This window comes from Acomys minous (assembly GCF_964271855.1).
Source record: "Acomys minous genome assembly, chromosome: 15".
NCBI lineage: Eukaryota > Metazoa > Chordata > Mammalia > Rodentia > Muridae > Acomys > Acomys minous.
In genome coordinates, this window is record NC_140497.1 from 21697413 (window position 1) to 21722868 (window position 25456).

Genomic DNA, 25456 nt, shown 5'->3' on the forward strand with positions numbered 1-25456 from the left:
TGCTTCAACTACACTACACACTGAGGTGAAAAAGTCAGAGTGCATGTATGAGTGGATTGTAAAATAAAATTATATATGCCTTAATTTTTTGTTGCTATTGTTCTTCTAAACTTCCCAGTATAAACAATGTGCATTATAGGCACATCAGCTAGGAGTTTAATATAACTGCTTATATTACAGTTTTTGAAATTATTTCTAAAATTAATTTCCTAGTATATAATCCAGTAATTGAATAAATGTGCTTATTCATAAAATTGTTCATAATATGGATTTATTTGTTTAATATCTTACTTCCTGGCAGAAATGTATGCAGTTATCTCTGGGTTTGCAGTACAGCTCTGTGTGCTGAACTTCCTGCATTGAGAATTTTCTCTGTTTCAACTGTGGAATATGGTAGCTATTAGTCTCATGTAGTGATTCTAGACTTGAAATATGGCCAATGCACCTGAAGGACTGATTTCTTTTTATCTTATTTAATTTTAATTAATTTAAATGTAAGCGTACATAGCCACACCCTGCATTATACTATGTAATTCTCTAGAGCCCAGAATCATGCCAGACAAAATGAATCCTGTCTCTGTGTGTGTGTGAGTGTGTGTGTACGTGTGTGCAGAGAGGGGTAACATTGTGTGCAATGTATGATGCTACTATTTTCTTCCTTGCTTTCTCCTTCTCTGCTTTCTTTCTTAATTTTTTACAGGTATGTATTATTCATTGTACATAGTGGTAACCAATAACTTTTCAAGCATAACATGTATGTTGATCGCATTCACACTTTTCTTCATTATTGACTTCCTTCCTTCTCCCTGTACCTGTCATGTCGCACAAATCTGTATCTGTGTCCATATGTTTTTACCTATCTATGTAAATCTTCATCACTTTTCTCTACAAATAAGAAAGAATAAAACCGAGTAATATGAACTTTTCTGAGTTTGGCAGATTTCACTTAGTTGGATAGTCTTCACTTACCTCTCTTTTCCACCAGATGTAACGATTTCAATTTCATTATTCCTATGCCAGAAAAATCGCTATTGTGTTACATAACCACAATTTCTTTATTTCTTCATGTGTCTGTAGAAACATAGGAAGATTCTGCAACTCAACTATTGTGAGTAATGTAAGAAACATGGAAGGGCCAGTATCCCAAATGCTGATTTAGAGTCAGTATAAATCCCCAAATGGTGTGCTGGATAGTTTTATGTCAATTTGACACAAGCTAAAGTCATCTGTGAGGAGGGTATCTTAATTAGTAAAATGCCTCAGATCCCCTAAGATCAGGCTGTAGGCACATCTCTAGGACATTTTCTTATTTGGTGATTGATAGGAGAGAGCACAGCCCATTGGAGGTGGTGAAATCCATAGGCTGGTGGTCCCGGGTTCTATAAAAAAGAAGGCTGAGCAAACCATGCTGAGCAAGCCAGTAGGCAGCACACCTCCATGGCCTCTGCATCAGCTCCTGTCTCCAGGTTTCCGCCCTGTTTGAGTTCCTGTCCTGACTTCCTTTGGTGATGAACTGTGCTATAGAAGTGTAAGCCAAATTAACCCTTTACTCCCCACTTTGCTTTTGGACATGGTATTTCATCACAGCCCTAACAAAGATAAGTGATATAATGTAACAATTATAATTTTAGTGTTTTGTGGAGCCTCCATACTTACTTCCATAACAGTTAGATTACTTTACATTCTCACCAGCAGTGTTAAAGAAATCTGACCCCTCCCCACATCCTCTTTACTGTTTGCTACTGTTTTCTTAATGAAGGCCATTCTAAGATATACTCTCAGGGTAGTTTAAATTTGCATTTTCCTCAGTGGCTTTAGAGTATTAAACATTTTATTTTATTTATTTATTTTTAGCATGGTTCTTTTTTTATTATTATTAATTTGTTCTTATTCCATCTCAATGGTTATCCCATCCCTTGTATCCTCCCATTCTTCCCTCCCTCCCATTTTCCCTTTACTCCCCTCCCCTATGACTGTGACTGAGGGGGACCTCCTCCCCCTGTATATGCTCATAGGGTATCAAGTCTCTTCTTGGTAGCCTGCTATCCTTCCTCTGAGTGCCACCAGGTCTCCCCATCCAGGGGACGTGGTGAAATATGAGGCACCAGAGTACCTGTGAAAGTCATACCCACTCTCCACTCAACTGTGGAGAATGTCCTGTCCATTGGCTAGATCTGGGTAGGGGTTTAAAGTTTACGGCCTGTATTGTATTAAACATTTAAAAAATATATTTATCTATCATTTATATCTTGCCTTATGATAACTGTTAAGTTTAAATTAAAATAAAATTACATCTTCTTCCTCCACCCCTTCCTCTTCTTCCTCCACCCCCTTTGTTAATGTTGTTACTGGAATTTTGAGGGACCCCTAAATGGTTGCCAGGTGATACAAGTGGCATCAGGGTTTCCTCTTGGGGTTTTTCATCTCATTAATAAAACAAGTTAAAACAGACTCCAATAGAAGCCTGGGGACATAGGAAACTATAGACCTCAGCAGCTCCCCAGAGAAGAATGGAGAGAGGAGGAAGAAAAGCCATGCTGTTTGAGTGGCTGTCATGGTGGTCTGCCAATGGCATCAGGCAGCCGTACGGCATGGAGGTGTGTGTGGCTTTACAACACTGGTTCCCACCCTTTCCAGTGCCGCCAAACTTGAACACAGTTCTTTATGTTGCGCTTGCCCCCTAATCAAAAAATTACTTTGTTGCTACTTCACAGCTGTAATTTTGCTACTGTTATGAATCATAATGTAAATATTTGAACTGTGACCTCTGTGAAAAGATTGTTCAACCTTCAAAGGGGTCAAGACCCGCAGATTGAGAACTATTGCTTTAGAGACAGACTAAGGAAACCCAAAGTATCAGGAAAAACACATGTAGGTTCTGGCCAGTGTCAGAAGGAGAGACAGAAAAAAAGAAAAAGTAAAGAAAAATCGTACCTTCTGAGTTCAGAAAGGTGGTCAGACACAATGAACTTCTCAGTGACCTTGTAGGTACTGTCATAGGGGTAGGAGTTCTGGGCAGGAAAAGTTCAGCATCTCATTAAAACAATGATTATTTCGCCTATGTCTTTAGCATGGCTTTAAATGAGGCCACATTCTTAAAGCAATCTCTCCTTCATGAGTGGTGGTTTCTTGGTCGGGTGACTGACCAGCCTAGTGGAATGTTAGCTTTATAGGCTGGCCAGAGATTCTGGTCTGAGAACAGGAGTTTTCCCTTAAGGGCTTCCCCACCCCTGTACTAACTGTATATCCAATATAAAAATAAGTTGGGAAATAATGACTGTAATTATAATAATACAATTGATACTAATATGTCCCTGTGAATATATCCATACTAATGTCCATGCTGTATAAGAATAAATTCACATTTATTCCTTTTTTTATTTTTTGTTTTTTTACTTTTTTTCACTTAATTCTTCCAAACTCAAAAGTTAAGTAGTAACACTTTCCTTCTCTTAACACACAATAACTTAAGCTACAAAGAAGCAAGGTTGCCCCACCAAGTGAGGTCAAAGTTGAGCTCTTTGTGGGCTAGGCTCCCTGTTCTTAGCCAGGATGCTATAATATCTAGATGGGCAGCTGCCTTAACTAATGACCGAGGTGATATTTAAAGTTACGGTGGCAAGTTTAATTTTACTAAGGACAAGGATGAATTTAGATGGATTTTCTAAATGGGGCCTTGCTATGGGCTGGATGTTTGTGTTCCCCTCCCCCAAGTCATATGTTGAAACCCTAATCCCCAATGTGACCATATGCAGTCATGGGGCTCTGGGGGGTAATCAGGCCCTGAGGGCAGAAAGTCCATGTTGGGATTAATGGCTTTATAAAATGAGGCACAGGGTGCTAGCTTCTTTTTTCACCATACCACATGAGGAAGCCAGGAGAGTCCTCATTAGCATCCAGACCAGCTGGATCCGGAGGTGACTTCAAACTTCCAGATGCATGATGGGTAATTTCTGTTGTTTATGCGACTTACCAGCCTCTAGTTAAGTCAATCTGAACTAAAATATCATTTATTGTTATGGTTTGGAAATGAGGTATCAGTCACTTTTTTGTTGCTGTGCTAAAATACAATGACATATATACACACATACATATATACACATATATGTATATGACATATATATGTCATACATGTGTGCATGTGTGTTTCCAGGATGATAAGTTTATTGTGCTGGGAAGGCATAGCAACAAGTGACAGACATGGCAGTAAGAGCCAGAAGCTGAGATTTCACAGGTTCAACCATATGCAGAGATCAAAAAGAACGAACAAGAACAGGTGACACACGCTGTAAACGCTCAAAGCCTGTCCCCTGCGCCCAGTGCTGTACTCCCTGCAGCAAGGCTCCGTGACCTGCAAATTCCATAATTTCCCAGAACAGCACCACCAAATGTTCACATACATGATCCTGTATTTTCCCATTCGGGCCATAATAACCTGCAAAGGATCATGTGTTGAAGGCCTAATACCTATCTGATGATCCTAGTTTTGAAAACTATATTAGGTCAGGGGTAACTGGAAGGACTGAGACACTGGTGGTATGTGTTGGGGGCCAAAATCTTGTCCTAGGCTGACTTTTTCTCATCTTGGCTCTGCATCTGCCACAAGATAAGCAAGTCTGTTCTGCTTCACATTTCTTATCATGGTTCTTTGCCTGGGAGTTGCCAGCCAGGTGACCATTGGTTTAAACTCGTGAGCTATGAGCCCAAAATAAATCTTCCTTTCTTCTTTCAAAAATATATTTTATTAACTTATTCATATTACATCTCAATTGTTATCCCATCCCTTGTATCCTCCCATTCCTCCCTCCCTCCCATTTCCCCCTTACTCCCCTCCCCTATGACTGTGACTGAGGGGAACCTCCTCCCCCTGTATATGCTCATAGGGTATCAAGTCTCTTCTTGGTAGCCTGCTATCCTTCCTCTGAGTGCCACCAGGTGTCCCCCTCTTTTCTTCTAAGTTTTTTTTATTTCAGGTATTTTATCAAAGTGATGACACGTTTCCTACAGTGGTTTTTTTTTTTTTTTTTTTTTTTTTTTTTTTTGCTATGTTTACTTCAGTTTATCATGGGGACTTTTGAAGCTCACTGAATTAATACAGAAACATGGTGCCAGGGTTCTGAAGATACAAATATGACACTGTGTTAGCTTCTTGCTGGAAACAAGTAACAAAGATTTCTTTGGCTGGGGATATGATTTGACAGTAGAGTGCTTGTTTTTTCTGAGTCTAAAACTAAAAAAGAAAATGGAAGAAGAAGAAAAAGAAGAGGAGGGGGACGATTAAGAAAGAGGGAGTAAAAAAAAGAAAGAGGAGGAGGAACAAGAGAAGAAGAAAGAGAAGAAGGAGAAGAAAGAAAAAGAAAGAAAGAAAGAGAAGAAAAGAATCACACAATTTCGAAACTATGTCTTGGCAGGATACTCTTCAAACTTCAGGTGTTACCAATGGAACAGTATTAGAGGTGGGGCCTTAAGAAGTGCTTAGTTGATTTAGGCTCCTCCCAGGTGACTGGGATTCAGGCCCTTATAAAAGAGACTGCTCCTAGTGCCCAGGTAAGTAATGTCTCTTTGCAATGTCAGGGAGTGCAGCAGTAGCTCCAAGACGCTCACTAGGAAGCAGAAGACAGCCCTCAGCATGGAAACGTACCCACGCTGCCTTGATATTGGACGTCCCAGCCTACAGAATGGTGAGGAAAACATTTCTGTTTTCAGCCATCATTATGCATGAACCTGTGTTCAAACGTTTTGTTACAGCAACACGAAAACAGACTAGGTAGTATATAAAAAGAGATGCCAAGTGTGGGATAAGGGTAGGCCAGGCATGGAGGTGCAGGCCTTTAATTCTAGCACTCAGTAGACAGAGACAGCAGATCTTGGTGACTGTGAGGCCAGCTTTGTCTATGTAGTGAGTTCTAGGATATCCAGGATCCAGTCCAGCGCTATATAGAAAGACTCTCTCTGACTCTCTCTCTCTCTCTCTCTCTCTCTCTCTCTCTCTCTCTCTCTCGTGTGTGTGTGTGTGTGTGTGTGTGTGTGTCCATAAAGGTAGTGCTTTGGGAGCCTGAGGAGGTAGGGTTATATGCATATACTTGTGGGGATGGTAAAAGTCATGTTTTGGAGAGTAGAGTATATGCATGTGTTTGTGCATTTGAAGAGGAGGGGGTCCTGACTTGTGTCCTGCATTCTGCTTTGTACGTGGCTTGGGCCTTTGTGTTGTAAGATATGCTAGGATGGTGGTCAGAGCTTGAAAGTTTGTACTGATCCGTATCTACCTCTTTTGATAGCTAGTGACATCAGGGTGAGTTGTTCTGAGGTTCACATAATGGGTTCCACATCCTACTCTATGCATCTCTCAGGGTTTTCATGAAAGTCAAAATAAGATCTTGCCTGTAACAGACTAGTGCAAAAACGCCTGATGCTGGTGTGAGAGACGTCTCCGATTTGTTAATCTCTTCCATCAAAAGGAGGGTAGGAACAGGCTTTTATCATGAAGACCAGGGGTGACTAAGTGACAGACCTATGCATAAATGATGGATGGAATAGGCTCACTGGAATGTGTCTAGACTGCAGGGAAATATCTGATCTTGAATCCCAGAGGATCTCATTTGCAAAATATACTGTCAGTAACTGTATGGGCAGAGGTGGAGTTGCATTACAGAAGCCTGGCTGGAAGATGAAAGATAAAGGGTGGGAGCCAGGCGTGCAAGGGCAGGGTCCAGGAGGCCACCACAGGTATGAGACGTAGATCTGAATTTAATATTGTCATTGATCACGAGAGAGGGGGGGGGGAACTGAGAGGCCAAGAACATTTGAAAAAAGAATAAAAGCCTCAAAAATAACATTTGTAGAGGACTAGAGGGGTGTAGGTTCTGGGTAGAAGTCAGGAGAGACCCAGCATGTGCCAAGTCTTAGGTACCAACCCTCGGTACTACCAAAATGTATAAAAAACAACACAGGGTTTTAGAGATGCTCAAAAGGAGAATAAATCTCTAGGCTAGGCTTTTATTCTTATTCTAAGCAAATGAAGATCCGGAGAAGGTAAATCTTTTTCTTTACAGTGAACCTAACCAATTAAAGAAGTTGTCTAACCTTTGTTTAAAAATAAGGTACCAAATTCTGTGATCCATTCTGGTGCAGCAGTTAGAGATGATCTGGGCTACTCTGTTCAGAAGTTTGGATGTTAGGATTTTCACAAGCCAGGGAAAACTGCTGTGGTGGAAGAGAAGCAGCGCTCACCATCTTGGCTAATAACTGTCTGAGGGATCAAGGGACTTTCTCACTTAACAGGAGAATGCAGCCTGGGAAAGCAGTATTGCCAATCAGACTAGTTATGACTTTGTATATTCAGCGCTCACTGTGGATTTTGGTGAATTAAACAAGAAATAAACACAGCAGCAGAGCTTTACACGTCAACCTTCACGTAGCCTCCAGGATCCTGGGTGGGGAGGTTATTCCGTGGCCTTTCCTGAGGCAAGCTGTACACTCTGTTGGAGCCTCTGTCTGAGATGCCCCAAGGCGGTCTCCTTTCAGGGTAGAGCTTTGAGAACTTGCCTTTAAAGCATGAATTCCTTGGGCAGCCCTAGGGTACCTGGCAGCACTTGAAATCTTCCTCTCGCGGCTGCCTTTTGCCTAAAGCGCTGTATTAGAAAAGGCAGGGAAACCTGGCCGTCATTTCCCAAGAGGCCCAATCGAGAGAAATAAACTTGTCCTTCATTACCGAACTCTTCAGGCAGAAGGCCCTCAACTTTCACAGGCACAGAATCACCAGGGGATCTTGTTAAAACGCACATTCTAATTTGCTAGTGCGGAGGTACATGGAGCCGGTATTTCTCACGAGTTCCGCAAACAGGCCAGGTTGTGCACCGTGTACCCAGTAGCAAGGTGTTCCAGGAGCTGCTTAGGATTAGAATTTGCCCAGTACTCTACGTGCTATCTCCTTCTCGTAGGGCCTCAAAAATCAAGGCAGCATTAAAATCCCCAGAGAACTCTTGGAAAACACGTATCAGGCGGGCTGGACTGAAGCTTGGGGCTCAGCTTTTCTTACAGGAACCTTGCTGTTTCCAGGGGGCATTAAAGGAAACACAACTGAAGTTTACCTAGAAATACGCGTCCCCAGTGTTTGGAACTGATACTTCTCAGCTGCCAAGAGATTTCTTTAGCTGTGGAAAGAGAATACCACCAAGGGCAGCTGAAAAGTATTAGTCTATAAATTAGCGAAAGACACAGCTCATACAGACTTCCACACTACTGGGTAGAGAGAACAGGCCTCCAATTAAAAAAAAAATTATCACTCTGATTTCCTTCTGAAGGAGCCAAGCAAGGCCATAAGTAGCCAACTCAGTGATAATGACTGGTATCTCAGAGCGAAATGGCATTTGCAGCAGCCCCCCCATCACCTCACTCCCCCACCCCCGCCACAGGAGCCTGGACACCCCACCAGAAGTTGGAGGATACATGCAGCCCCTACTGCCAAAGCTAGGTTGTATTTTTGTTTTCAGAAATACTTTCTATGGAAACCCACTAGAAAGCTCTCTTGGTTTCTTCAGGCAGAGATCATTTTAAGTGAGGTGTGTGTGTGTGTGTGTGTGTGTGTAATTGACTCTACAGTCACAGTATAGAAGTGAATGAAATTAGCTCATGGTAAAAAGAACATCACGATCTGTGATATCCTGGCTCCGCTGCTTAGAATATGTGAGTGTACGCACATACACACACACTCACAAACATGCACCCACACACGTACAAACATACAGATATACAATGTGAGTATACTCACGTGTACACACATATGCACACAGTCTCACACATATATACACACAAACATGTGCATGCACACATGTACATTAGGCTAAACAGGAATGACACGACTCTAGCTGCCTATATTGAACTACAAGTGATGGGGAAAAACTGGGTGAAGTTGGAAGGGTTTTGTCAGTCAGGATTAAGAAAATACTAGCTGCGGTCCAAAAACAGCCACTCAGTGGCTTCCGCTCTCCTGCGATCATATTAATGGGCCCTCGTGCCCATCATACCCTGCACCACTTTTGAACCAGACAACATGATGAAAGTTCCCCCCTCATCTGGGAGGTCTGTGTTTTCACAACAGCTGCAGTTGGTTTCTCTTGAGCAGTTCTATAACACACTGAGAAAAGCTGGGAGTGAGCGCTCAGGCAACACTCTCTAAGGAAGTGCATTTTGACAGTTGTATGTGCAGACTTAAATATCTAGTTTTCCAACGTCATTATGGCAGTTTCTGCGTTGTGAAGTAGCTGTTACTGAGGAATATTGTTCCCTTTTGTTTTCTGCCCTTTCTCATTTCGCGATTGCCACCGTGTACCTCTGATTGCAGAACACTCGCATCACACAATAAAATAAATCGATGAAAGTTAGAAGACAGGACAGATTTGAGTAGTTCAAAGCAGCATGTGTGTGCATGTGCACATGTATGTGCACATATTGTGTATGTGTGTGAATATATTTGTATGTGTATGTATATATGTGTGCATATGTGAATGTGTCTATATGTATATTTGTGCAAGTGTGTGAGAGTGTGTATGTATGTATATGAATGTGTGTGCAAGCATATGTGAGTGTGTACACAGAGCTGTATATATATGTATATTTGTGCATGTGTATGAGAGCGTGTGTGAGTGTGTATATTCATGTGTGTGTATGAGTGTAGCTTAAGATCAAGTTTAAAACTTCCTTCATGCAGAGCCCCTTTCCGTACTTTATAACTGTTAGCTCCTCTTTGCTTTCTGTGTTATCTTAGCGTCTGTAGCCCTATATGTAAGGCAAAGATCTTTTTTTTTTTCAAAGATCTTAAGTAATGTGGTGGGGATGTGAAATGTCTTCTATTGGCTCATTTGACTGAAATTTTGATCCACAGGTGGTGATGATGTCATGCAAAGTTGTGGGACCTTCCTGAAAAAAGGGGGCCTTTGTGGGGGTGCAATCTTGATAGTCTTTGCTCTTAGGCTGCGAGCCGAAATGTGCCCCTTCTCTCTCAGGCTGCTTTTCCCCAGTCTGGCATTTGGTCAAACACATGGAAAGTAGTAATATGGGTAATATATGACCCAAGCTTATATAAATTTTTGAAACGACTGGCTCACTCTTGAAAACCAGAACAAAACAAAACCCAAAATGTGACATAGTAGGAAATAAATGGGTTTCTGTGCCTGGATCTTGTCACAGAGCTTCTCAGACCCTTTAACATCTCACATGGCAGAGTGACGAGAGCATCAGTGATTGATAGTGAGGCCTTCAATCCTATCAGAGTCATGGCAATGAGCTGATGCAGAGAGGAGGATGGGATTGGAGTAACTGTCCTGCATTCAGAGGCTGGACGTTTTGGCCTCACCTTCTAGGCTTGGGGAAGAAGAGCTAGAGAGTGGGTAATCATCTGTAGCTACACAGTTAGTCAACAACACCAGTGTGAGGAACCGCCATCAAAGCCCCAAATGACGGAGCTGGGAGTTCCTGAATTGGTGAGCATAACACGTTGCAGGAAGTTGGTACGCCTCCCATCCATTGGGCAGCTGTCCTGTGCTCAGGACGCTTTCAGACCCTGAGCTCTGGACCTCTTCATGTTGTGATTCGTCTGTATGATTGTAATAAACTGGGAATGCCATGTAAGGTGTTTCCCTGAGCCTTATGAGGTATTAGAGCAAGGGACTGTAAGTGGAGGCGGAATGAAAACACCTGTGTTGGAGCCACCAGCCAGAAAGCAAGCGTGATCTGGGAACCCACTGCTTGCCTTAGGTATCTGATATGAAGGGGAGTATATGGCCCTGAGCGCTTAACTTGTGCCATCTGCCCTGAGTCTATGGGGTTAGAATTAAAATTAATGTACAGGTAGGACACGCAAATCTTCATGGAAATGGAGGATTGCTTTCTGCGGAAGAGCCACACATCTGTCAGAGAGCGTTTGGGCAGCTTTTCATCTGTAGTTCTTTCTTTTGACGATACTGGTGAGTGAACACAGGCCTTCATTCATGGGGGGCAAAATGACTAAAAATATGTATTCACTCAGACTCCTAAGAAGGTTTGGTAAGTATCAGGTTGACTAAATAAGTTTCATAACAAACAAACAAACAAACAAACAAACAAATCTGTTAGTCTAAAAAAAACCTTGTTACTCCCAGGAAGAATCTGGGGAACCAGAAAAGGATATTTTCTCCTCATGCCATCCCCCCCATGTTCCTGGGAGTCTACATAGATGCAGAAGCCTAGAATCAACAGTGAAATTCGCAACTCAGAACTGCAGGGTGCTCATTCATTTTTCTGACTTCTTGTTTCTTTAACTATGAAAAGTTGACAATAATACCAAGTCTTTTGGGTGGGTTTAATTTAAGGGCACATGCGTGTAGAACTAAACAGCCTGGCTGCGGATACTCAGAACATGCTAGTCCTGATGGAAATGACACCAGCTATGGGAGGCACATCTATTGTCAGGTGGAAGAAGTTGTGGCCCTATAAAACCTACGGCCACATTTGGACAAGAGGGAAACTTAGCCTGGGAATAAAGGACCTTGAGGCGTTTTTCTAAATTTGTTGTACAATATGTCCAGCCCACCACTATTTTTATCCTCCATTTAGAAGCTACTGTTTGACTATTATGGTATATAACATGCCCAACAGATGAGACCCAGCTCAGTATGAGAGAAGGAAAGACTAATTGGCACTATTTCTTTCTCTAACACATAAATTACGTATTTTGAGGCACGTAATTATTAAAGCTCTAATTGGGTATTGGCAGGTAGGAACTTGGAAACAAAGAAATGAATTATAAATGAATGGAAACCCTGTGGATAATTTCTAGTCTATGGAGTAGTTCATGCTACTTAGTGGCCTTCAGAGAAACAAATCAATAACTGTTATTTAGAACTCCCCTCTAGCGCCCAGCCGGTTAGGAGCCTTTTCTCTATCAGCGATCCTGTAATTTCATCAATGTGGTATCATTAGCACTCCACAGTTAGCAATTAACCTTTATCCGAAAGGCTCCATTTTAGCTTCAGGAAAAAAACCTGTCAGTCACATGGAATATGCTCAGATTTCAGCAGTGCAGGGAGTTCTATTTAAGACAGATGAAGCAGCTGTTAAAGTTATAGTTAGAGCTAGAGCCAGTATTGATTTGTGAGAACCAATTTCCTGTTTTTAAGGCAGTTCAAGGAACCAGGGGGATATCTATATCGGTCATTTTAATCTTGGTAAGCGGTAAAGTGCTCCCGGATGGGGCATGATGACACTCTGGCTTTGGGCACAACTCCTTAGTGGCAGCTTCCATTTAGATTCCCCCGTAAGCATTTAGCATCATGCTAGTGACACCGTTGTGTTTGTAAACCACATTCACAGCAATGCAGGAGGTAATCCAATTATGGCCTTTATTCTGACTGGAAACTAGAGCTCACAGAGACTATTTCAGCCATTCATCCTTCAGTTACTAAGACACACGAAGCTCGTTTTACTCATCTTCATACATTTTTGGAGCAGAAATGTATTCTTGCTTCTCTGAAAAATTTCTCTCTCAGTGACCTTGAAAATTGTCTCTCCCATCCTTAGTCTTCTCCGCTGTCCCATCAGCTATAATAACTGGGATTTGGTTCAATGAGCTCCATCGGTGGATGGCATCCAGGAGATCTATCCCAGTCATCTCTAAGTTAACTTTGCATCTCAGCAAGAGCATTTAAATATCAATTATTGATGAAATGACTGCAGGATGTCATTGTCCTATAGTACATTTTGTTAGAATGGCATGTTTAGGTTTATGAAGACAACTTATAGCATGTGTCTAAATCTTTGCAAAGGACACTGTCTAAGCCCTTCTCTTTAAGGTAGTGCCCAACACTTGCACATTATACTTACATCAATCATTACTCTTCCCTCCAGTTCTCAAATATAATTTTTGATATTGCCTATAAGTAACTGAAATGATTTAACTAGGTACAATGAAATAATTAAGTGGACAGATTTTACTTACTCTGAGAAGTAGGAATTCATCCATTTTTTTAACATTAATGTAAATTGGCTGGCATATATATACACATTGCTACTAGAGAAGGAGAAAAAGATTCCAGAAATTGAGCATACATCTACACAATAGATGAAAGTGTTCCCAGTAGGAGAAGTTGTGCTCATTTCAATTAGTCATGGACTGAATTAGGAAGGAATAGCCACTTTTGTTCAGAAGATTAGTGTTTTGCTTAATATATAGAGAAAGTTGCTTTCAGTGGCAAAAGCTGAATAAAATCTAACTGAAAAGCAAGTGACTGACTAGCCTGTAACAATGGCTTTCAGGGAGATAGTGCCTTGGGTAAAAGTGGTGCAACACAAGTATGGGGACCCGAATTTGAACTGCAGAACTCTTGTAAAAGTGGGGAGCAGAGTCTCTAATCCCAACACTCCTACTGGAAGAAAGGAGGTGGACACAGGAGAATCCCTGAAAGCTACCCTGACATTTGTTGTAAAAGACTAACAAACGCCATCTCAAACGAGGTAGGATGTTAGACCCATACTTGAGGTATTCCTCTGCTCCATCTATATATTATAGATAATATATTTTATTTGATAATATAATATATAATGTAATTATATATTAGGATATATTAAATATTATATATATAAATAATCAGGGCACATATGTGTCCACATATATGAATTTATGTGTACACACACACTATACACATACACTCAGAAAGTACCTGATACTTCCTAAAGGAGAAAATAGTCTATGAAGAAAGCTTAAAACTGCCAGAGAAGCTCTGTGGATTGTCTGGCTCTTCCAGAGCAGAGCCCACAGGCCTTACTCCTTTCTCTGCAGGAGGGAGTCCTGTGGCCTTCTATTGTATTCTTCCCTCACAGACCAGTAGGATGAAAACTCCTGAAGGCAGCAGAGAGATCTGGAATGTGCTGAGAGGTGTGAGTGCTTGCTTTGCTTTAAGAGAAGGGAAATCCCTCAGTCTCTTTGGAAAAGCCGGTCTCACCTCTGCAGATTTTATAGGGATGCCTGTATGGAGATGAGTGAATATCAGTTTTCCCCAACAGAGAACATACGCATGTAATTCTTCCTTTTACAATTAGCTTTGAATTGTATTATTTTAGTGATCAGAGTTATCACTGGTTGCAGGTCTTCCTAAAGTGCACAGAAATTTGAATCTGATAATAAATCCAGTGGGAAAAATATTCCTCATGAGGTTTAAGAAATTTAGCATTTTAATACATACAGATTATGTATATAAAGCATGCATTTTAAATGCATGACATAGATTTGAGTCTGTATATCAGCTCTTGACTCTGGGTCCTGCCTTGGGTTTAGGTCCTGATTTTTCTCCTTAATGAGCTATAAACTGTAATATAGAATTAAACTTTTTAATCCCAAGGTTGTTTTTAACTATGGTCTTTATCACAATAATAGAAAATAAACTAAGACAGGATCTCATACTAATTTTATTATTTCATACTTTTCTCTTGCCTTTTGGTATTTAAAATTACATATTGGTTTTAATGAAAAAATCAATTTTGTAATATATCTAATAGAACAAAAATTAATGAAAATGCATATATATAAGAATAATAATTATTCATTAAGAACAAAACTCTTGCACAAAGAAATGCACACTTTGTTGAATACAAGCTTTTAAAAAAAGGCGGTAGAGGCTGAAATGTGTTGGGGTAATGCCTATTGGCTCTTGAGAGAAAGTTCTCAGCATATTTTCTCAGCAGCTCTTACTTTATAATCAATGGTGTGTGTGTGTGTGTGTGTGTGTGTGTGTGTGTGTGTGTGTGTTGACACTATAGGAATATACAAGCATCGGATTTGTTTCCCTAGCCCTATATGAGCAGTTTACATGATCTCTTAAATCACATTATGAACTAATATGTCTGCTTCACCATTTTTCTTATCATCCACTTGCCTGAGTTAATCAGTTTAAATGCATTTTCAGCAGATATGAATGCTAAAAATGATGCCTACAAAATTCTATGGTTCTGCATTAAACATCAGAAAGAAAATTCCAAGAAAACTCAGATCACATGGGTCTAAAAGAGAATAAATAATATATACTTAAGGGTGGGAATTTTATAATTTAAAAACAATATTGGAATGAAGATAGAGATTTAAGTAAATAGATTTTCTTTGAGAAGTCATGTTTATTGAGATGTAATTCGTGTACAGCAAAATCAATGTTGTTAAGCACTACACATAAGCACCATGATCAACCTGAGTACCATTCCCTTGGCTCAAAAAGTTCTCCTGAGTAGAGTTTGTGGTTCATATCTAGTACTTAGGAAGTTGAGGCAGGAGTATTGCCGTGAGTTTGGGATAAGCCTGGGTTATGTAGTGAGTTCCATGTCAAAGTGAAATCGTTTCTCAAAAAACAAACAAACAAACAAACAAACAAAAAACAAAACAAAAAAAACTAAACTAAAATGTTTACTTTTACTCCACTTTATAGTCAGTCCCTTTCCTCCTATTACCATTCTGACTATTGTGACCCCCAAATTCCATCTCTAATTTTGTCTACTCCAGAAGTGTTCTCTAATGGACTCATACGGGACCTGGCTTTATGAGTCTGCATTAGTCACCCATGGCACTGCTGAGAGGCATTTAAGCTGGCACATGTATCATTGGATTTGGTTTTGTATTTTTTTTCCTTTTGATTGCTGAGTTGAAATATAAAGAGAGTGTATATGAATGAGCATTTGGGCTGCTCCCAATTTTGAGATATAGTTTTTAATATACACTTTTATTTCTTTTTGAAAAAGCTGTAGATGCTGTGTAGAAGCTGACTTTGGATTACATGAGAAGGTCCTTTTTCTTTCTTCTCCTTCTTCTTCTTCTTCTTCTTCTTCTTCTTCTTCTTCTTCTTCTTCTTCTTCTTCTTCTTCTTCTTCTTCTTCTTCTTCTTCTTCTGCTTCTTCTTCTTCTTCTTCTTCTTTTTAAAGTTCTGTGCCATTTTGAGCTTTCATCACTGTATGGTAGCTCCAGGTTCTCTGCACTCCACTGCATATTTTACATTGTCAGGTGTGTGTGTGTGTGTGTGTGTGTGTGTGTGTGTGTGTGTGTGTGTGTTTGTGTGTGTTTGTATTTAAGCTTAAGGTCTATAATAGTTTATCATTGTGGGTTTAATTACAGAACTCCTCCAGATTCTAGTCATACATCTTAATTTAGCACTTCTCTGTCTGATTGATCTATTTTTTTCTACCTCGTCTTCTGCCCCTGATATTGTCCCATGATCCACTCTTTCAGGAAACTTCTCCACTGAGCTTCATATTTGGCTCGCTGAAATTTTTATTTCCATCCTTTCAGTTTGGCTTTCCTTCAGTACTTTTGTCTCTTTATTAAATTTCATTTTCATATCCTGGATTGACTTTCCTTTTCTATTCAGCTAATTGTTTTCTGTTGGAAAATATTCTTTTTTTTTTTTTTTTAATCTCTGAGTTCTTTAGATATATTTATGGTCATTCTTTGGACTCCCCTCTTTGGAACTTTACCGGAGTTACTCATGTTGAAGCTCTTAGTAGTTGGAGAGACATGTCCCGGTTTTTATGTTACTTTTGTTTCTGCAGTGTGCCTTGCAATACCTGGAGTTGTTTTGTTGGTTCTAATGATTTCTGTCAGTGTACCACTGTGGTTCCTTCCATTCCTAGGGATGCTGTTTGTGGTGGTTTTCTCACTAGTTTTTTGTACTGGCAGAATACTGTGCTACCTTGTGGCCTGACCTAGCCCTCTACTTCACCTTTGGGATCTGTGGCAACCTACTGACTCACACCGGGGTTGGCCCCTCCTCTGCTGCATTTGGTTTGGGTCCCTGAACCTGTGCACCTGAGCTGGCATCATCATAATTCTTGGGCTGTTCCTTGCTTTTACCACTGGGTGGTGTGGGATTCTTGACCAGTGTGCCCTACCTTGGGTCACCTTCAGGTACTCCTAAAGAGTCTGAACTCCAATGGTGTCAAACCATATAGGTCAATGCTAATGAAAATAATACTGTTTGAAAAATGACTTGTACCTAGAAATATTATGTGTCCATGAGGCTGACACCTTTATACACACATACTCTGTGCCCTAAGTGTTTCTCTGTCCTCTGTCAGTTTATGTTATTGATGTTACATCAATACCCTTTGGGTCTTTATAGACTTTATACATGAATAAATATATATAGTGAATCCCACTGACATTTATGTTTCATGACAGTACTGATTAAAACTCTGATTACAGTGAGTAAATAGCCATAAACTGTCTCACACCTTAGAGAGGACATTCCATTAACTGGACATCACTGTCATATCAGCCAAGAAGCTTGTCATTAAACCTTTCATGCTGCATAGTATTAGTTGGTCATAATTTTATCAGTGCTTATGAAAAAAGTAACTCCTGGGGGAAACAATGCACTAACACTTTGCAATGGTAGTGTATTCCAATGTTGATAAATGAAGATATCTGAGTTTTGTCACTGTGTTTACCTGACAATACAAAGAGAGTTTAGACAGGTTGCCCTTACAGAAAAAGAATAAAATCCTGTTCTTTGGCAAAAACAAACAGACAGACAAACAAACAAACAAAGAGTCTGAACTCTTAAGTTCTGTATTGCAGTTTCTCCTTAATATAAGATAGAGGTCATAAGGCAGCTCTGCTTCTGTTACATTTGGTTGGTTGTTTTTGCAGATCTATTAATTGACATATTCCTTGACATATAAAAATACTGGAAAATATTCTCATCCATGTAGTATATGTACTTCTATTACTCTATAATGGACTTAAAATTGCTCCTATGTTTGGGAAGGTAGATGAAGATTAATACTCAACACTAGGGCACTCAGCTCTTGGTTTCTTCAACAGGTAGACAGGTTAAGGTGGCCTAGAGTAATGATCAAAATAGTACTCAGAGTGGTATACAAAGATGGCTTCCTCAGGACACAAGTGGGTAAAATATTTATTCTGGTGTCCTGGGTTGCAGTCAGGAACCTCATAGCCTAGAAAGAGTGCAGCCATTTTTTAGAAATTATTTTATTTTTGTACATATACATTTATATTATTACACATATATACAATAGATTACCTATGGCAAGAAGAACCATGATACAATCAGGAATTACATGAATGTTACATTCTTAGAGCTCTGGCTATTTGTATTTGACAGCCTTGGAGAAGACATCTTTCCTATCTTGGTACATCTAAATTTCTGAATGTAAATCAATCTCCATCACATATTGTCATTATCAACTTAGATCACCTATCTAGACCTAAAAACATTTAACTCCTAAACAATTAAGCTTCATTGTAAAACTAAGCTACTTGGTCTTCAACTCCCTCAGAGACTTGAGAAGGAGTAAACTTGATTGTCTGAGTATGCCGGGAGTGCAGGTTAGTAGCTTTCCAAATGAAAAGATGACAGACACAGTTTTATACCTGAATAGTCATCCAAAACTCTTTATAACATTGGAGCATCTTCTTCAGCCTTCTGGCCCAATATATCTGACAGACATATTTGTTAGGGAGGAACTATTGAGGACTAAGAATGCAGCCATTTTGACAATAGTCAGTTTGAAAGACAGAGCAGAAAGTTCATGGCTTGGAAAATCAAACTAAAACTCACAGAATTGAAGGAAAAAATTTTAAATATTTTTTTCAATTTTTATTATTAATTTATTCATACTATATCCTGATTGTAATTCCCTTGCTCTTATCTTCCTGTTTCCACCCTCCCTCTCTCTCCTGCCCTATTCCCCTTCCCTAGACCTCTGACAAGTGGTGTCCTCCTCCCCCACTATCTGACCACAGCCTATCAGCTCTCATTTGGAGTCTGCATCCCCTTCCTCTGTGTTCCCACAGGGCCTCTCCACCAAGGGGCAGAGATTGACTCTTTCTTATGTAGCTCAGGCTGGCCAGAGCCTCAGATGCCCCTAAATCAATCTCTCAGTGCTGGGATCTAGGACACACACTGCCTGTTAGTTCTCATTCTGAAGCCTGGACTATCTTTAGATATTTGCTTGATTTTTGTTTCTTAAATAGTTTTGTACTGTTTTTAGGATTTCTTTTCTAGTTCCACGAATGTCGTAAGGATTTTGAGAATGATTGCATCAAATCTCCACATTGCTTTGTAGAGCATGGGGATTTTAGAACTAATGATTCTTGCTTGTGCTCTGTTCAATTCATTCTATCCATGTCAAGTTCTGTAATTTACATTGTAGAGATCCTTGCTGACTTTGGCCAAATTTATTCCTACATATTTTGTAGCTATTATAAATGAGATTGCCTTCTTGGTTACAGATACTTCCCCCTGCTCACAAAGACCAGTGCCATTGATTGTTAGATCCTGTTATTTTGTGGGCTATTTTTCTTAATGTTGATTTCTAGTTTTATTGCATTATGTTGAAAAAAAAAAGGTACTGAGTATGATTTCATGTTTTTTTTAATTAAGTAATCTTTTGTGGCCTAGCATATAATCTATACTAGAGCATGTGTTTTTTGAGAGGAGTACATAGTTAGCAGCTTTTGAGTGAAATGTGCTGTATCTACTTGTTAGATCCACTTGATCTAGGCTGTATTTAACTTTGACTTTTTGTATAGATAGTCTGTCCACGGCTGAATGATGGGCTTTTAATGCCTCCACTATGCTTGTATAGAGCCTAGCTCTCTTTAAGTATATTCATGTTTTTGTTTTTAGTATTTGGGTTCCCTAGCACTGGGTGCTTATACAGTAATTGTTTCCTTTTGCTGAACTGATCCTTTTATCATTATGTTATGACCTTCTTTTAGTACTTTTGATTTAAAGTCCATTTTACAGAAGTATGATTACTTCTGCTCTTATTGGGCTCCCCTGTGTGGAGTACCATATCTCATGCATTAATCTCATCTCAGCCTGTACACTTCCTTAGAAGTGAAGTGAATTTCTTGCATACAACATATAGTTGGGCCTTACAATTTTATCCATTCATCTCTTTGTATATATTAATATAAGAATTTAATCTATTTACATCTAAAGTGATTATCAATAGGTAAGGTCACACAGTACTTTTAAATTTATTCTGTAATTTTCATTATACTAACTTTTCTCACTCATGGTATTAGTGGTTCATTGTTTATTATTTTTGCTTAATCTACTATGGATTTTTCTTATACTTATTATGAGACTTATATGAATGTTTTTGATCATAGAAAGGTATTCCTTTTTTCCCTGTTAAAAACTTTTTTTTATTGATTCTTTGTGAATTTCATATCATGCACCCCAATTCCACTAATCTCTCTGACCCTTCATATCTGCCCTCTGTCCTTGTAACTTCTGCCCTGCAAATAAGATGAAATAAGATAGAATAAAAAAACCTTACCATGAAAGCTGTAGTGTGTCACAGGTGTGTCCCACAGTATGCATTACATGAAAATGTTCATTGCAATGAATTACTGGCCTGTTTCGAGATCTTTGGCTTCTAGAAAGCTATACTTAAATTTGAATAGCATAATATTGTACTGATTGGAACAAAGACAATGGAGGAAAAAAGTACTAATAAAAGCATTTTATATTTGTGTTTTATCTCTTCCCACATTTTATTTTTAATTAATTAATTTATTCACTTTATATCTGAATCATAGCCCTTTCCCTCCTCTTCTTCTGGTCCCACTCTCCCTCCATCTTCCTTGTGTCCCCCCTTCCATCCCCCCAGAACAGGGGAGCCCCCCCATCTACCATCCCAGAACATCAAGTTGCATCAGGACTGAACACATCCTCTACCACAGTGGCCTAGCACAGGAGCTGTATGAGAAAGAAGTGATCAAAAAGCATGCAAGAAAGTTCTTGTCAGAGACAGCCCCCTTCCTGTTCCCCTTACTAGGTGACCCACATGAAGACCAAGTTGCCCATCTAGTACATATGTGTAGGGGACCAAGATCCAGTCCATACATGGTCCTTGGTTGGTCTTCCAGTCTCTGCGAGCCCCCCTGGACCCAGGTTAGTTGGCTCTGTTGGTCTTCCTGTAGAGCTACTGTTCCTTCAGCATCCTTCCATCCTTCCTTCTACTCTTCCACAATGTTCTCTGTGCATCTGTTTTGATCTGTTGCTGGGCAAAGCCTGTAAGAGGGTAGCTATACTAGGCTCCCATTTAATTTAGGATGATCTTGTCTAACTAGAAAAGAGCTTCCCACATTTTAATGTTTTCTTCTCATGTTGGCAGAAACCGACCCCAGGGCCTTACACATGGCAGGCTAGTCCTCTACCACTGATTTCATTCCCAACCCCACATTTAAAATATATTTTATATAAGATTATTTTTAGTGTAGATATTATTATTTTTTACTCTTGTTCTCCATACCGAAGATATGAATGGCTTATGTTTCACATTTATAATAGGGCATTTTGAATTTGCCCTTCTCTATCTCTTTGTTTAAAGAATTAGCTTTAGAATTTCTGTTGGATTCAGTCTAGTAGAGATATATTCCCTCAGCTTTTGTCTGGGAATGTCTTTGCCTCTCCAACATTAACTCTAGTACTGTGAAAATTCCATGCTATTTTCTCTTGATGTGTGATGTTCCTCCAAATTACTCTACTATGAGCAAATTAAAATCACTCTCATGTGGTATTTGTTGCTTGCTCATTCTTTGTTTTTGTTTCTCTTTTTAAAAGTGTATTCAGTTATTTTTGTGCATGAATTCAGAGGTCAGAGAACAACTTTCAGAAGTCAGATCCCTCCTTTCACCATGTGGGACCTGAGATTGAACTCACGTCATCATGTTTGGTGGCAACCACCTTTACACACCGAGCTGGCTAGCTTGTTATCCTTGGTGCTTTTTCCCTTAGATCCCTGAGAGTATCCTCTTATCTCCTACATCTAGACTTGAATATCTATGTGTATACACACACACACACACACACACACACACACACACACACACATTATGTATAATTTGGGGTATGCTGGTTAAATCTGGGAGGTGACTTTTGATCTTTTTGTGGCTATATGGTAGTATCTTCCCCTAGATTTAAGATACAAACTGATAACTCTTTTTAGGAAGAAATATTTAAAAACTTTCTTGTGGCACTTGTTATTCTCTTATTTAGCTATTCTGCTATTGACACCCTATCTATTGCATTCAAATTTCACTTAGTATGTTTTTCAGCTCAAAGACTTTTGTTTTTCATTTTTAAGTCTTAAGTTTTTGTGAGACTATTGAGTCATTCTGTGTGTGTGTGTGTGTTTTTTTTTTCCTTGACACTTGTTTTCTTAGGTTAAGCTGTTTCACTCAAGTTCATTGCTACATGATCAGTGTCTAGGCCTACCTTATTTTTACTATTAGATAACACTTTTAATGAAAACTCTTGATGCTTGTTTCATGATACCACCTGAGTGTTCAGGGATTAAGTATTTATTCTTTCATATCTTATCTAGCATCCCTTATGCTTGTTTTCTAGGAGTCACGAACACCTGCCGGTTTTCTGATCCATTAATCACCTTTGCCATTCCAGTGCTCTGGGTGATGTTTTAAGCCATATAGTATAGCTGGGACTTCAGTTTTAGCTGACAGTGATGGGAGCCAAAGCAGGAGTCTCGCTTCTTAGCACACTGCTGTCTACTCAGAGCCACATGTGGGTACAATCTTGAGGATGGATGATTATACAGCCTGAGGTTGGGTGTAGAGACACTTCCTTGGTTAACCAAGCTGATGCTGATCTGGGTGGCACCCAACTCTTACAGCTGGTGGGTTCTGTGCGATACATGAGTAGGGTATTCCTCAGGCCCACTCTAATATTGGCAATGATGTAGGCCAAGCCATGAGTCAACTCCACTGATATGTAAGTCTTTATATGAGATGTGGAAATTGTGTCTGTAAGCTCTGGCCTCTAGTTCATGACTGGTATTGGCTCTCATGTCATCAGGGCTGGCTCTGAGTTTTAAGGCAAAGCTCATGTGCCAACTATCCTTCCTGTTCCCCACTGGAAGGAATTTTGCTCCCTCTACTGTCTGAATTTAAGGAAGGGGTCCTGGAAGCAGTCCCTGGGATATTTGCCAAATCAGATTCCAGAGCCTTGGTCCATAGTCACTGGCCAAGAGGCAGGAATCATGGGCTCTGCTTTTCACTCACTGCAGCAGACAGGTCCTGGGATTCAAGTTTAAGGGCTAGTTGTAACTCATATTTCATCCCTAAGGAAGGAGACATCTCTCTTCACACCAGGGTCCTTGTAGTTGGGGAAAGGATGACACAGGCAACTCTTTCTTTTCTGCTTTCTTCAATGCAGTTTCTTTCTTTTTTGACTATACTGAAACCAGGCAGTGTGAGCCCTGATCTTGGTAGTTTGGTTCATAAAATCATTCAATTAGTCATTCAATAAAATTCAATTCTTATTCATAAGACCCATATATTTCTGATTTGTTTTGTTCTTAAGTATTTTAGCTTGTTTTAATTAATTTTACTTGTTTTCTTTTCCAGTTGTTTTTTTCCTGTTTTATAGAGCAGTACACGCACACACACCTCTCTATGTATATATATATATATATATATATATATATATATATATATATATATATATAATTTTCATCTATCATATAAGCTTTATATTTACGTTATTCTGGTTATGTTTGTTCAATATCATTATTTATGTCTACTAAGTCTATATGTTCTTTAAAGATCTATTTTATTATTTTTATGTTTGTATACGTGTGTGTATGTGTGAGTGGGCACACACCTCCGTAAGTGCTGGTGGGGATCAGGAAAGGTTGTCCCCTGGTGCTGGACAACCACTTGGAGTGTAGGCTATGGCCCCAAGTCTTATGCAGGAGTAGTAAGCACTCTTAACCACTTAGCTATCTCCCCAGACCAGTAAATCTATATCGTTTCTTATTGTATTACTTCAGTATACATGTACATGGCCACATTAATAGTGATAATGTCAGAAATGCCATCCCTCTTACTGGAAATAATTTGAAGACATCACATGGCTTTATAACAGTGGCAGTATTTTTTTCTATATCCTTATCATGTTATGGCATCATCATTTTTCTGTCTACTATGCTTCTATTATTCCAAAGAATGAGTGTTGAATTTTAGGACATGTTTCTTAGCATCTGTTGGGATACCCATACATGTTTTACTTCCATGTTTGCTAACTTGGTGAGTCACATTAACACGTAAGCATATGCTCAGTCATCTGTGCCCTTGAGAGAAGCTTTCCCTTCTTTGCAAATATCACTACAAGTCTATGGAATGAGTCCAGGATCTTTAGCTATGAGAAACTACGGTTGGGTTTCGGTATTCTGCAGGTATTTGAATGTCTGTGCCACTGTGTTCTCATTAACCTTAATTCTCTTACATATATCATGAGTGCATCTCTCTATTGTCACAAAGTAGCTGTTAGAAATTACATAAAGTGGTAAAAGATGTCTATATAGAACACTGGTACTTGTAGAACCAAAGATCATGAGTGTCGTACATTGGATTCTTTCTTTGTTCAGAGATCCTTAATTCCAATAGCACTGGTGACATCCACTGAACAGATGAGGAACCAGTACTTACACTGTATGCTTCTTCCCCTTATGATGGTGCCATTGTTAGAAGTGCCACATAGAGTTGTCAGAGTTCGATGATCCTACCTCGTTGTTCTAGGTTAGTAGCTCTGGCTACTTCCTTAAGATTAAAGACTATTTTGATGGTTAGAAAATTAAAATGGTCAGTGTGTGGGGTGGTGGTGGTGGTGGTGGTTTTTGATATTTTAAAGATTGTCCACTAGATGGCATTATGAGCCTATCAGAATTGTTTTAACTGGATATTTAGTCACCAGTTAAATTCTAATTAATTAAAGAAAGATGTTAGTGGATGGACATCTGAGAGAGTTGCTGGTCCCACTTGTTTGGGTATGTGTTAAAGGTAGCAACAAAAGAAGCTGCCTCAGGTCAGTGCTGTTGTGCTCTCACTTGAAATCGGCCCCTCCTGTAACGACAGTGAGGATACTACAGCAAAAGTACAGGTTATAGTCTTACAAAAAAATGTCAATCATGCCTTCCATAAGAACGAAACAGCCTTTTTACTCAACTGAATCACACAACCTCTTCCTAAGTGATTCCACAAGAACTTAGATGCACGTGTCAACAACAGTAGTAAGCATGCCTTTGAGAGGAAGCTGGGTAGGATGGCTATGCTGACACCATTTCAGGTTCAAATGATGGTTTTCTTCTTTGGCTACCTTTTGGGGACCACCATTGGTGGTGGTAACACTTGCATAGAACTTAGGAAGTAAGCATAAGCTATGTGTTATTAATTCTTATGATAAAGAGTAAGTCATCCTGGACCCCAGACCATCTGATGGCTTCATGAGAGTAGTGCTCACCCACTGTCACAGGCTGTTTTCTTTTCAGTTCTACTCTCCTCCTAACAATGTGATTTATCCTTACATCTTTCTACCCATTTCCTTCAGTTTTGCTCATTCCTGTAGCTGAACATATGGTTCAACCCAAGGTTTAGTGCTTTGTGCTTATG

At 39.6% G+C, this 25456-nt stretch overlaps 1 long non-coding RNA gene across 4 annotated transcripts in view; it reads right to left on the reverse strand.

Moving 5' to 3' along the window:
• The window catches only part of LOC311585290, a 91763-nt gene that overhangs the window by 53171 nt on the left and 13136 nt on the right, over nt 1-25456 (reverse strand). For all 4 annotated transcript variants that reach the window (XR_014775175.1, XR_014775176.1, XR_014775177.1 and 1 more), the window contains exon 2: nt 970-1071. This is a non-coding gene — a long non-coding RNA (uncharacterized lncRNA). The remainder of the gene's footprint in view (nt 1-969; nt 1072-25456) is intronic.